This window comes from Clarias gariepinus, chromosome 16, assembly GCF_024256425.1.
Source record: "Clarias gariepinus isolate MV-2021 ecotype Netherlands chromosome 16, CGAR_prim_01v2, whole genome shotgun sequence".
In the NCBI taxonomy this organism is placed as follows: Eukaryota; Metazoa; Chordata; class Actinopteri; order Siluriformes; family Clariidae; genus Clarias; species Clarias gariepinus.
In genome coordinates, this window is record NC_071115.1 from 27,302,222 (window position 1) to 27,316,799 (window position 14,578).

Below are 14,578 nucleotides of genomic sequence, written 5' to 3' on the forward strand. Positions count from 1 at the left end.
AAAATTTAAAGTCAAATAGAGTGAAGTAGAGAATAAAGCTTGATGCTGGAAATTAGTTTCTTTAAGCTGTTATATTTTATGTTATCAGTTGTCATGATTTTTTTTTCAAATAAAGGATATACAAAATCACTCCTTAATGACATTTGTATTATTATTTTTTTTTGTAATCTAAAAAATTATAATACAAAAAATAAAGTAAAGTAAAGGGTAAAGAACAGAGCATTTCGAGGGTGAACTCCTACTTTGTTCTCTCCTTCTCACAGGAGGGATGGCAACTCTTAAAAGGGCAACAAACATACATACTGTACATTATGTGGTATACAACAAACTAGGGGCCGTTACAATGGCCAGGGATTTGCTTCATAAGAATTTGATGGCATTTCACTTTCAGCTGTGTCTCCATCACTGGCATCTGTTTTGTCCATCTCCATCGTTCTTGTGAGTTTAGCATGTTTGTTCTCCCCACCCATCAATCAATCAGTGCAGTGGTTTTTAGGGTGCAATTTTTCCCCTTCCCCGTTGCATTATTTATATTATTTTTCATTTTCATTAATTTATTTTTTACTCAGTAGTGAATATGATTTTAAATGTAGCGAAGAACAATGCTTTAAACAAAACATATTTAAGTAAAAGTAAAATTACAGGTTGTAAAAACACAAAAAAGTATTAAAAACACTACTAAATTACAGTAATGCAAGTAAATGCAAATTATTACATTTAACTTCTGTTTAACCAGACATATGGTTAATGTAAAATTTGTTCGAGTTTATAAAATTTCGAAGACTTAAAATGCATACTGTAATAAATAGGCTAAGATTAACAAAAAAATAATATATGGCTGCTTATTTAAAATATCAAAATGCAAATGGAAACACCAGGCAATCAGATGCAGAGGTAACAGAACACACACACACACACACACACACACATGCACTTCGTAATGTTAATAAATTCACTTTTCTTGCCCAAATAGTATGAAGGAGCCATTTTTGCATGACATAATAATTTAAAAGTTTCTCCAGCTTTCTGAAGCTAGGAAGCCCTATCTGTAGTTAGAAAATTTCACCAAAACCTCATTCTTTGCCCAAATTTAACTTTTAATTTGAGGAAATATGCAAGTTATTTAAGAAATTCATGCTTTTTCCCCTATTTCCATTACAGTATTTTCATTTGGCCAGATTTGTCCATGGTACAGTTACATCTCTTCATGTTTCTTAGCTTTTATACTATTATTGATATCTGGCATTAGTATCCTTCACTGATGGGTAAAGAGTTTGCAGAAATAGTTAAAAGATAAAAGCAAAAAATGCATTGATCAGCATTTGACACATAACTGCTCATAACTTTCCTTCTCCTCAACACTTCTGTACCTCCAAAATCATCCCACACTAGCTTTCAAACAGCTTACAGTCTCTAGTCTCACTTCATAGTAAATCTCTTACAGTATGCAGCATATAGTTGAGCTGAGTACATCTTCCACCATTCCTATATGTCACACTGTGTTCCTCGTTCTTCTTAAAATGATGTATTTACCACTGCCATTTTAATCCTTTTTGCAAAATATACAATAACATATCTTTCTACATTCCTCTCCTGGACCCCATACCTATCCATCATGACCTTGCATGAACATGCTTATTAAGGTCAGCTACAATCACCAATCTTTCTTCTGTGAGGACACTCACTACCACTTTGTCTAACTCACTCCAGAAAGTTTTTTTCTACTTTACTTCACATCTTACTGTACCTGTGGAGCATACGCACTGATGACATTTATCATTACCCCTTCAACTTCCAGTTTTACACTCATCACTCATCAAACACTCTCCACATGTCCACTACTCTCTTGGTGTACTCTTCGCTCAGTTTGAAATCTACACCATTCCTTTTATTATCCACAAAATAGTAAAGCAGTCTGAACCCACCTGCATTGTTCTTAGTCCTACCTCTCCTCTACTTGGTCTCTTGTACACACAGTATATCTATCTTTCTCAGGACCATCATATCAGTTAGTTTTTTCCCTTTACCAGTCCTAGTGCCAACATTCAACATTCAGAACCTATTTTAACCTCTTTTAACCAGTTTGCATAGTGTCTGTCCCATTTTTTGAGTAAGCAAAAAAGCATGCTGTGTCAGGCTTTAGTTGTGTTTGGTCAGGATTGTGGGAATTTGTAGATGCATTGCCATTATTTCTGTACATTCTGCATACTCTGTGTATAACTGTGTAAACTATCGCATTGATTGACTCTGCTGATTGATGCACATGGCCACACCCACCTCATGGCAAAAACATTGAATTCATTGGTTCTATTGAGTGATGCATAATGCCACACTCATCTTGAGGGAAACTCAACTACAGATATACAGACATACAGACAAAAATTTTCTAGTTTCTTGAGTCTAGTTTATTTATATAGATTGCTTAGCTTCATTATGCTTCATATGTACAGACTTTTAGAAAGGTACACACACAGTTCCGTACAGTATATATAAATATACATTTTAAGTTTTATTAAATCTTTCATGAGTATTTAAAAATAAATATTTTTTACATTATTAGTAAAATATTTTCTAATCTTGGTCTTGCATATTACTATGCAAAAATATTTTTTAAAAGTGGCTTGAAACTGTACAGTTTGAACTGATTTGATTACCAAAGGAGGAACTTTAATGCTTGATAGAGCTTCCATTTTCACATGTGTGTGTGTTTCAGTGTTTTGCTTCAGGCTCTGCTGGTCACACCTGAGGTGAGAAAATATAAGACACTATGAATGGGGATTTTTTTTTTTTCCGTTTTAAATTACCTAAATAAAAAGGATTATTATGAATTAATTTTTCAATTACTTTATTTACACAACTCATACTACATTGTTCATCTGTATCAGATTAAATTGCTGTAAACTAACCGAATTACTTACAAGGTGTGTTCAAGACATTTGAAGGCTTAAGGCTAATTGACATTTACAAAAGACTTCAAGCACAATCTGTTTATGAGACGATTAGCTGAAGTATAACATTTCAACAGTTCATGCAATTTTTCCAAAAAGGTTATATATCTGTGAATGATGATCACAGCTGAGATCACAGTTCCTTTTAATGTTCCACAGGCTCTCAAGAGAAAACTGGACTGGTTTGATCATCAAAGGTATGCTGTTTTTGCAGGACATTGCATGACCTCATACTGCAGATTTTACCATAAGCACGTTTGAGGAACCTGACTGTAAATTAATGCCACACCCCCCATACAGTCCAGCCATTTCCACGTTGCCGTTAAAGGGGTTCCTAGGAGGCAAGCATTTCAGACATAAAAGGCAGTCCCATCAAGGCTCTGGCATACTAAAAAACTTTTTATCTTGATGGTACAGAAGCATGAGTAAAATGCTGGGATAAGTGCATTAATGTAGCAGTGGATTACATGGGGAAATAAATTGAGTTGTTAAAAATCATAACTGTATTCTGTTCAACTAAAAGTCCCATTTTGACTTTAACACCTTTATACAAGGTGACTATGTAGATGATAGATACAGTAGTATATGTCTTGCGTTTTTTGCAGTTCAAACACAAGATTAACATTTGAGAAATTTAAAATTTAGGAAAATAAAATTTAAGATAATTTTATGTATCAATGCAAATTTAGAACATTTCAATTTACTTTAAGCAATAACCATATTAGTTAAACAGATTCCTCAAGATCCAAAGTTAAATGCATGCGACATTGACATTTTATTTTTATATAAATTTAGCATTTTGCATTTAAATAAATTCGATTTTATATTACAATCAAACTTGCAAAAGTTCTCGGATGCCTCTGCAATTGTGGGGTGTGTTTATGGTGGTCAGGAAACAGAGTACAGAGTACCTAGTGGACAGCTTTGTGAATTGGTGTGAGAAGAACCATCTCATCCTGAATGTGACTAAGACCAAGAAGAGATGGTGAAGGACCAAGTCTACCCCCAGCACAGTCAACATTCTTGGTGAGGAGATGGAGGTGGTGGAGAACTACAGATATCTTGGAGTTCACATTGACAACAGATTGGACTGGAAATGCAACACAGACGCTGTCTACAGAAATGGACAGAGCAGACTACTTCTTGAGGAAACTCGGGTCCTTTAATGTCTGCAGCAAGATGTTTCAGATCTTTAACCAATCTGTTGTGGCAAGTGCAATATTCTTTGCTTCAATCTGCTGTGGCAGCAGCATCAGAATCAGTGATTCTAAGAAACTCTATAAACTCATCAGGAAGGCTAGCTCAATACTGGGCACTCCCCGTTTGGAGCTGGTTGTGGAGAAAAAGATGTTACATAAACTGTTAACCATCATGGAGAACACCTCACATCCCCTCCACAACATACTGGTCAAACATCAAGATCCCTCTCCTGACAAAGAGCTATTGTAAAGTCTAATTGCAGTTGGCAGAAGAGACTTCCTGTAACGTTTTTTGACACTTGCTGGGGTACCTTGGGCATCTTGTGTACAGTTTTAATCCCACCCGTATAGAGAATTATCATGCTTCGTCCCATGTGAGGTCGACACACAATACCTCGCCAGTTGTCGCATCTGGAAAGATCATCTTTTTTCGGTAAGGTGACGATAACGCCTCGTTTCCAGTCTTCGGGTCTTCGGGGTACCGCTGCCAGAAACGATTCTGGACTGCAATGTTGTACTGTTGGGCTACGGCTGGGTCGTGAAGGCAGGCGACATCGAACGGTTTTAGCCGTGGGGCAAGGGCGAACTGGTGCTTGAGGCGGATACAACAGGCTGCACCAAGGAGGAAATGGTCGGTGCCAACATCGGCGGCTCTATAGCTGCGCACATCGAGGAGGGATGACCGGTAACGCTTCGAGATACAGATGTAGTCGATTTCGTTGCGTACGCCATGGAGCTTTCCATGTTGCCTTGTGGATCTTTTTATGCGCAAAGTAGGTGTTGCCGATCGCCATTCCGTGTGTTGCACAGAAGGTCATAAGGCGCATACCGTTGTCCTTAGTTGCCGCCGCCGAACCGTGTGGGCCGATTACATGCTCAAATGTTTGCCTCTCAGGGCCGATTTGAGCATTAAAAATCGCCAGCGAGGATGACAAGGTCGTGCCGTGGGTTACGGCGAAGCTCGGTTGCCAGGTCGTCGTAGAAGGAGACCTTATCCGCATTGGCGGCATCTTCCGTTGGAGCATAAGCTTGAATGGACGTTAACTTCGCGTGTTACCCTTGTAGTCGCGCAGAGACAATTCTGTCGGAAACGGGACACCAGCCGAGTAGGGACGACGCTGCTTGACGTGAAAGCATAATGGCAACCCCGCGGACGTGGTCGGTGGCGTGTCCGGAGTAGACAAAGGTCTTGCTGTCAATAGTCATCTTTCCACTGCCTGTCTATCGGGCCTTGCTGACACCGAGGATATCTAAGCGGCATCGGTCGAACTCGTTTGCCAGTTGTGCCAACTTTCCAGTTTGAAAAAGAGTTCGGACGTTCCATGTCGCTAGTCGTGTTTTAGTTTTGGCGGTGAGCAGATGGCTTCGCATCGGGCTATGGACAGTCGCTTGACTTTGATCCCTCGTCGTCATCAAGGATTGGCCGTTGCTACCGCCGCGATTTTGAACTTGAAGAGAATTTTTCGTTGTTTCCGTAGCAGTTAGGTTTTTTAACGGGGCGGGTTGCTGGCCCAGCGCCCAACCCTCCTCCTTTTTCATCCGGCACTTGGGAACCGGCAATGGTGGAGTTTCACATGTACATAGAAGCAATATGCATATTCATATATTATTTGATAGAATGTTTCTACCTTGGTAATGCACCTTAAACTTGACACAATTATTACCTCATTAATGCACCTTAAATTGGTAACAGTATTCATTAATGCACCTTAGTTCTCTACTCTATCTACCTAATAATGTACTGTATGTTGCAACTAAGTATGTTGTGCATGGTGTTATAATAGGTTAATAACAGATCTGTTTTACACTATTTTTACATTTTTTTAAAGCATCAGTTATGAACAGGATGCACCTGTTCTTCAAATGCCAGCACCTTGTGCTTTTTTTTTTTCAAAAATGTAAATATAAATACGGCAACCACAGTATGTGAAACTTTTTTTTTCTATTTAGTTTTAAAAACCCACTACCTGATTTGTGTAAGTTAACAACCATCTATCCACAGAGCACTAAAAATTATTTGCTTTGGCTGTCAGTGCATCTGTCTACATAATTGTCATTTTGTGCATCAATCTGTGCATCCGCTGGTTTTCAAGCTGGTTCTACAGTATCTGTAGAATAATCAGGTCACCTTGTTAGGTTACTTTTTGGCCATCAATCACATCAAAAAAGAGAGTTAATTATGTGCTTTTGGAAATAGGCTCATTTTACATAAACTACTTATCATATGGGTAGAACAGTTGAGTTCTGTCACATGGTTACCCTACAGCTAAAATTAAACAACTCAAGTCTGTGAAGCAAATAGATAATTTTATAATGTGCTACAAGAACAACCTACAGAACGTTCCCCACCATGTCCAGTATCCGCCTTACAGAGTTACAGTATGGTTGCTGAACAACAGCTAACCAACTTATCATATAATCTGTTGTTTTTAAACCGCAATACCAATATTTTAAAACAGACCAAACTCAAACTACAGTCTTTCACATCTTCAAGCATTTTTCCAATATCACTAAAAAGGTATTTTTTTTCTATTTCCATAGTTAGCTTTAAAGGGGCACTGGTGGCTCAGTGGTAGGTGTTTCGCCTGCCATGCGGAAGGCCCGGGTTCGATTCCCAGCCAGTGCCCAAACCCCAGCCGCTGGATGCAGTGCCGGTCCCAAGCCCGGATAAAAAATGGGAGGGTTGCGTCCCATTGGATATGGATATTTCGCTTTGGCGACCCCTTGTGGGGAGCAGCTGAAAGACCAGCAGCAGCATAGTTAGCTTAAAAAAACTTGCTACTATAAAAAGATAAAATAAAGCATACCATTATCAAAATATTTAAGTAGTTACAAGCTTATACACAGTAAGTGCAAATAAATGATGTTTCTCGGGTATTACATTACACTATGAATCAAATGTGATTTACCAAAGCAGAGCCAAAAGAAATAACACTTACATGTAGCCCTTTATTTCTGAGCACAGTTTTTACTTTTATTAACAAGCAATTATTTTTCTATATCTAAGAACTTGCACTGCTGAGTAGTCTATAAGGACAATACATTGCTAAGACGCTTTAAGAGGTTATAAAAAATGTTTAGTTCTAGATGTCAATGGCACACTTAGACAAACATGGAAAACATATAAAAACTTGCATGGTAGTGCCTATGTCAAATACAGGATATACACCCATCAGCCATAACATCATGACCACCCATGTTAAAGTCACTTGCATCCTTAGAGGCTGGAACTTTTATAATTGATTTTTAAGCATGGCTACATGCTTGTCTGGGGTGCATTCAGCCTTACATTTCATCCCAAAGTTGTTCACTTCATTTGCGGTATTAGGACTCACTCCCAATCCACTCCAACATCTTTATGGACCCTACTTAGTGCACTCAGATGTGTCATATATATATGGATGTATTTAAACATACAGTATATGTATACATATGTGTGGCTGTGGTCATCATTCATGTGTTAATCGCCGTGTGTCTAATAAAATGTCACGTTCTATCCAATATACTTCTTGAGAGATACCGCTTTTCTCGTGAGGGTATCATTTATATAATTTCTTTGTTAAACCCCTCTGTGAAATGTTCAACTTGCCGGAGTCGAGCGTTAACAACTGCACAAACTGTGTATTTCCCTCAGGTTCTTTGCGAGTGGCACTTTCCTTTTGGAGGCACGGAGAACGTGGCGAAAAGTTCTGTCTGCCGTGCTATTCTCAAAGTGTACTTGGCACTCAAACAGTTTTTGAGGGTATTTGTGATATTTCCTAGCCACTTAAGACCCCAGGCTACAAAAACAGAAGTTTTTTTTTTTGCCATTGGAGGTACGGTACAAATATTGTTAATGAAACTAATGCAATTGTGATCATTCCAATAAGTATAAATTGTGTCTCCAGGCTTTCCTAATGTAATTGGTGCCATAGACTGCACCCACTTTCCTATCAAGGCCCCACCAGGCCCCAATGAAGGGGATTTTGTGAATCGAAAGGGTACACTTACAGTAAGCTGGGGCTAACATATTTGACTTTTTCCCATAAAACAGGTGATTACGATGGGGTTCTTATTGGAGACAGGGGTTATGCCTGCAGGAAGTATTTCATGACTCCATTCCCAGACCCAAACCCAGGTCCACAAGCCAGATCCAATGCAGCTCTAACTACGACATGGGCACGCATTGAAATGACCTTTGGGCAACTGAATGGAAGATTTCTGTGTCTGAAATGTCTAAGGGTTGCACCTGACAGGGCCTGTGACATTACTGTTGCATGTTCTGTGTAACACAACATCGCCACCATCAGAAAGGAGAGGACCCCTGTGGTGAAGGTGCATCCTGATGATGACCTCCAGCCAGTGCACTTGGATCAACCTAGTGGCAAAGCTGCACGGGACAGAATTGTGAAATATCATTTCACATAATTATTTACAGAATAAAAGAACACTGCACAAATATGGTTATTTTCTTGTGTTTTATTTGAAATTAATGACATCTTTCATCTTCTGCCTGCATAAAGAGAGATAGAGAGAGTGTTATACAAGATCAACAATAGTAGGGTACCATGTGTGAAAGTCACATCACTTACTGTGAAGTTCCTTTTAAAGCAACTGAATCTCAAGTGCTAATTTTTTATTTTTTTTTATTATCCACTTCAATTTGTGCTTCCAGTCTCCGTTTCATCAATACCACATATTCATTTTTAAGCTGCAGGTTTCTTCGGTACAAAGAACGGATGTCACTGAACGGATGTCAAGTTGTGGAGAAGAAAAAGAAAATGTAAAACAAACCAAAAAAAAAACTAAAAGGGGGACACCTTAATACGTGCCTCTCCCAATAAAATTCAATTACAAGTATAACACTGGGCACCTCAGTTTCACTTCTGTGCGTGGAGTCTTCTGGAGCACTTTCTATAGGCTTCTCTGGAGCCCTATCTGTGGACCTCTCCTAAGGTGGGGACTCCGGCACCTCACAAATAATAAAATGCCGTCATATTACATACAGATAAATACACATATGCCTGTATTATACATTCTTACAGGTAATTCCTCCAGACACTCGTCAGACAGGGTTTCTTCACTGTCCTGTGCAATGGAAACAAATAGGTCATTACAAAAAGGTGGACTCTTACCTTATTTTCTACAGTATAGTTTAAAAGAAAAAATAAAAACAACAAAAAACACAATAAATACTTGACTTACTACACATGCTTCAGGCATCACTTGTGGGACAGGTAAAAGTTTGGGCGTGTTGTTTCGAACTGCACATATGTGGCAAAACAGCATTACATGAACTACACTGCAAGTCATCCATAACTCATGTACAAATGTAGTATTAATTCATTCTTACTCATGATTTAAGACAGTTCAACTGACTAACACACATTTGTTGTTTAGACTTTAAGGTAGTTAGAAATCATTGCAGCTGTAGCACTTTTCCAATACAAATTAAATCAATTAACTGAAATAAAGGTGGTGGTGCTGCTGCTGGTCCCCTGGCTGTGTGTCTAAGGAGGGGCTACCCCCAGGGATGCCCTCCACAATTGGTCTGTTACTATTGAAATCCACGGCGAGCTCTTCTGCTGGGATATAGAGAGAGGGGGCCGGACCACCTCCGTCCAATTTGTTCCGCTTTTTCTTGGTTGCTTTTTTAAACCAGTGTCTTAAAAGAAAATGAAGATAACTAAGCGAAAGAATACCATTTTGTAAGATGTTCTTGTACTTCACTTTTACTTGTTCCCATGTTTGCATGGGTCCACTGCTGGCTCGGACATTAAAGATGACAAAAAGATACAATAAATACCTATAGGATTTGAGATATATATATATACTAGTGCTGTCAATCGATTAAAAAAATTAACTAATTAATCGCACATTTCTTTTGCAATTAATCGCGATTAATCACAATTTAAAGACTAAAACTTTTTGGATATGTAAATGTAAATAATTAATGTAAACTCAAGACAATTTCAAGACAATAAAACTATTTAAATTCAAATATGATTGTTTATTGGAATTTTTGTTTAACTTGTAACACAGATTTTCTCATGTAAACAACATACCTGCAATAAACCATCAATATCCTCCAAATTAACTGTTGGCTTGAAAGCCATATTTATTACAGAAATAAAAACACAGGTATGTGCCATTTGTCTCATTTGAATTTCAAAACAATCAATCCAATTTACATTGGCGAGGCCCTGTAGAGATTGTTTCGGTGGGGTGTTTTGCTTTTACGTGATATGTCAAAGACAAATTACTTCTGTGGTATTTAAATTCGGCTTCGCAAAATGTACAGATTACTTTTGTTTTATCCACAGAACCATCCGGCAGAGTTTTATACTGAAACTTTGCATCTAAAAGTCCTTCCTTGGTCTTATCCATACTTCTTTGTACGTTGAACACACGTCGGCCACAACAGGAAATTAAAAAATCGCATGCGTTAACGCGCTAATTTTGACAGCACTAATATATACACACACACACACACACACAAACACACACAGTATCTAAATAAAATATCAATGAACATGTAACATGGGCATCACTCACACATTTTATTTATTCGCTACTTTTTGCCAGCCCTCTCTCCTGGCTTTTGCAGCATTTGCTGTGTTTTTCAGTGTCTTTATTAAAGTATGGAATTCCCCGTAATCCTCTAATAAAAGCTCTTGCTCCGCTTAAGAAAAAATATGCGCTCGCTCTTTTGCCATTTTGACAACCAAAGGGGCCGAGAAGTGCAAACCAAAATAACAAATTTAAAAAACAAAATAACAAAATGAAAACAAAACAACAAAACTGAAAACAAAATAACAAATTAAAAAATCAAAACATAGAAACAACATAACAAAACCAAATACAAAATACCAAATAAGAAAACACAACAATTCACTCAAACCGGAAAAGGTAGGTTTAGTTCGCAAATTAAATTCTTATTGCTGATTGGATGAGACATCTGTCACTCAAGACATACAAGAAGTATAATATAATATTTTTTTAAAGCACATTTAACACGACTTAATTGACCAAAGTGGTGTATAATTCTAAAATACTGAAATGAATACTTAAATAAAAATACATCTAAATGTCCGTATGGCTTCAGTACTTCATATATACTTATTATAGTTTAATGCCTGAAGAGGGCAGACTGTGTAAACTAAACTATTTCTACCTGCTCATTAACACACATTTAGCTTCTCTCTCCACACAGACTGCAATAAGTCATTTAAATGTTTCACAGGGGCAATTATGCAGCTCATTATGCGGGTCTTTGTCTCCTGTAGCAGGAATTACAGCATTATTCATGATTATTCATGTCTCCTCGTGTATGGCCTTTCTAAGCAAAAAAGAGTCTTAGAAAATGAATATATTGTTTTCGGTTAATGAGTGAGCAGGATGATTATCATACCATTTTGAATCAAAAACTCTATATTAGATCCAGGTCACAAAAGTCTTGTACACAAATGTTATGAATGTGGTTTGTCATCTTAGTTCAATGTCCTATTTGTTTTTTTTTTTTCAATAACCATGCAAAACTGTAATTTTCTCCAAAATATAAACTTGTACACACATGCTGCTCACATATTACTGTAGCTCGGTTTGTACTTAATATAATGTATTCAGACTTTAGACATTTATATTTTCATAAGTAACTGAAAAATACACGAATGTCAGGACATGTCAAAACTTCTTCTGGGCTCCAAAACACCTGCAGGGTTAGCTCCTAAGAGTTAAATGACTTAACAATATCTGTTTAAATAAATTTACTGTATTTTACAAATAAGCTGTAACATTTCTATCTAAAAGGACTAGACATGTTTGTGTCACTCTGTGATTATTCATGACATTCGTATACCATGATGTGCTACATTATAAAAGCATAAAATTCAATGCGGAAGAACAGTTATGGACATGACAGTGTGAAGCACAGCTGGTATTCCTTTTCGAATCTAATTTCTCTCTAGTAGGCATGGCATGCTAATAAAATCCCATGTTTGAACAATGTTTGCTGATAAATTCAGAAGAATATCCTAAAAGTTTGAGTTGATTTACAAAAAAAAAAAAATCATTTTAATTATTTGAGATGGGACTAGAACACGCTTTGAGTTACATATTACACTTTCATAAAGCTTATTATTTATTATTTTTATAAATCCTTTTCTTCTGTCCATTTTTAAAATAGTGTGTTCTTCTTAGTGTGTATTTTAGATTCCTGCAGTCAAACACTGATCAAGTGAAATTCAGAGATCATCAAACCTGATCAGTCTCATACGCTGATCTGCACAGCATGTAGAATTGACTTTGGCAGCAACTCAAAAGGTTAAATCAAAAAGGCTGAGAGTGGAAGACCGTATTCACCTAAGGGATGCTGTGGCAAATGATAGTAACAAGACCTTGGGGCATTGGTCATCCTACCAGCGAAGTTCACAGAGAGCCCCAGAAACATGCATAAATATACTCATGAATGCAATGACATATGTCAGAATTTCTTAGAGACCTGACTTATTCATTAACTTCACTTGCAATTCAGCATGGACAGAAACATAGGAAATGCTTTTAATGAGTATCCAGCAACCATCATGATTTAATAGCTAGAGTATTTAGGCAAAAACAAATGAAATTAATTGACATCATAACAAAGAGTCATGTGTACGAAGTGGCACAATGCTGTATGTACTGTATACAACTAAATATCAAAAGCATGGACTGCCACACTCACACAATCTAATCTGGTTGAAAGAACAAATCCAGACTAAACAAATCGAAAACTGTTATATCAGCTAAGTTCCCTGATCCATGGAGCATGTGGACATCTCAACCTCAATTCACCATGTATGAATGACAGAAAGTGCATCAAGAAAGACCTGAGTCTTTTAATTTATTAAAGATACGCAAACTGGAGATGATGGTTATCCTCAGTACAGACGGCATGGTCCAGAAGATGGAGGGTTCACATGGAAAATAAAGTTACGCGGCAACACAGAAATAGAGCTAGACAACAGATGGGCCATGTCATGCTCCCCACTGCTTTCCAAAATGTTGCAGGTACATATTAACATTAAGTACTGCAACGATGTGAAATCCAATCAAATATGTGTGCAAGAATGTCAGCAAAACCAGTGGCATGGCTGTTAGCATCACCACTGACAAGACAAATGATGAACTGACAGAGTAATGTTCATAAGTGATGACATGGTATGTGATGCCACACCTGCAACAGCTTGGAGGAACATCCCAACCATGGAATTATTGTTTTGCCTTGAGATTTTGAACAATGCGCTGATAATTGTTAAAAACAATGAGTATGGCCATGATCAATAAAACATTATTGCAGTTAGGCCAATGATCAGTCTACATGAATCAGAGGGCCATCCTTGCATGAAAAATAAAGATGTTTATCACATGAACAACCTATCTTGACCGGAAAGGGAAAGGCAAAACAGTGTTTATTCCGTATATACCTCTGATTCCTACAGATCTGCCATTTTTAAAAGGCTACAGCTCCAAGTGCATACCAGTGGCAGTCTCTATAGTAGTCAACAAGTCTCAAGGGCAATCAATCAATCAGTTAATCTGAGCTCTTTCTGCTTTTCTTACGGGCAACTTAATGTTGTGTGCTCAAGGGTGGGTTCCCCAAGCAATTTGCTTATTTTTTTGCACCGGATGCCCAAACTAAGAATGTAATACACCGTCAAGTACTTCTGTAAGAATTTTTACCAGAGGCTTTCAAGCTCTTTTCTATTTTTTTTTTTTATTGTGCATTACTTTTATAATAATTGTACATTATTAGTAACTATGAAAAATACAAGTTAATGTCAAACTAACACATTGTGTTCTTTACACCGTCCACAAGGTTTCAACTATGAAAATCCTGGGCAACGCCAGGTAATTCAGCTGGGTAATATATAAAAAATGTATCCTGAGCATATACTGTATAGATTCGAGTTGTCACTGCAAATGTTATCGTATAAGGCAACAGTTCGCATATAACCAGAAGTGCATTTGTCCTAGTTCAAAATAACTTGCACATGTAAACGGTACACAGAGCAGGGGTTATATACAATGTGTGCAAATGATTTTGTTCCTGATTTTGAACAAACTCCCTTTTATTCCATCTTCAATACATAATAAAATAATATACTCCAGCACAGTTAATAATTAGCACCCTAAATTTAGGATCTTAGGATCTTAGGAAGTTATGCTGCGAGTTTCTCTATACATGTATGTAAAATTTCTGTTGTTCATATATGAGCAATCAAAGCTGAAACAGGTTTGTGTCACAGAAGACAGTTTTGTTCCATAAAAAAAGTGACAGATCCTCCATAATATGAATCTCCTTCCTAATAACTGACTACATTTAATTTTTTACTCCTCCCTCATCAGCAGATATGCAAATACGAGTGTCAGAGCTGGATTTTACTCTACTTATGTATTGTGATGGTCTCTGTT

At 37.4% G+C, this 14,578-nt stretch overlaps 1 pseudogene; it reads right to left on the reverse strand.

Annotated features, from left to right (window-relative positions):
- Positions 1-4,505: 4,505 nt before the first annotated feature.
- On the reverse strand, positions 4,506-5,686 carry LOC128544291 (craniofacial development protein 2-like; annotated as a pseudogene).
- Between the last annotated feature and the right edge of the window lie 8,892 nt (positions 5,687-14,578).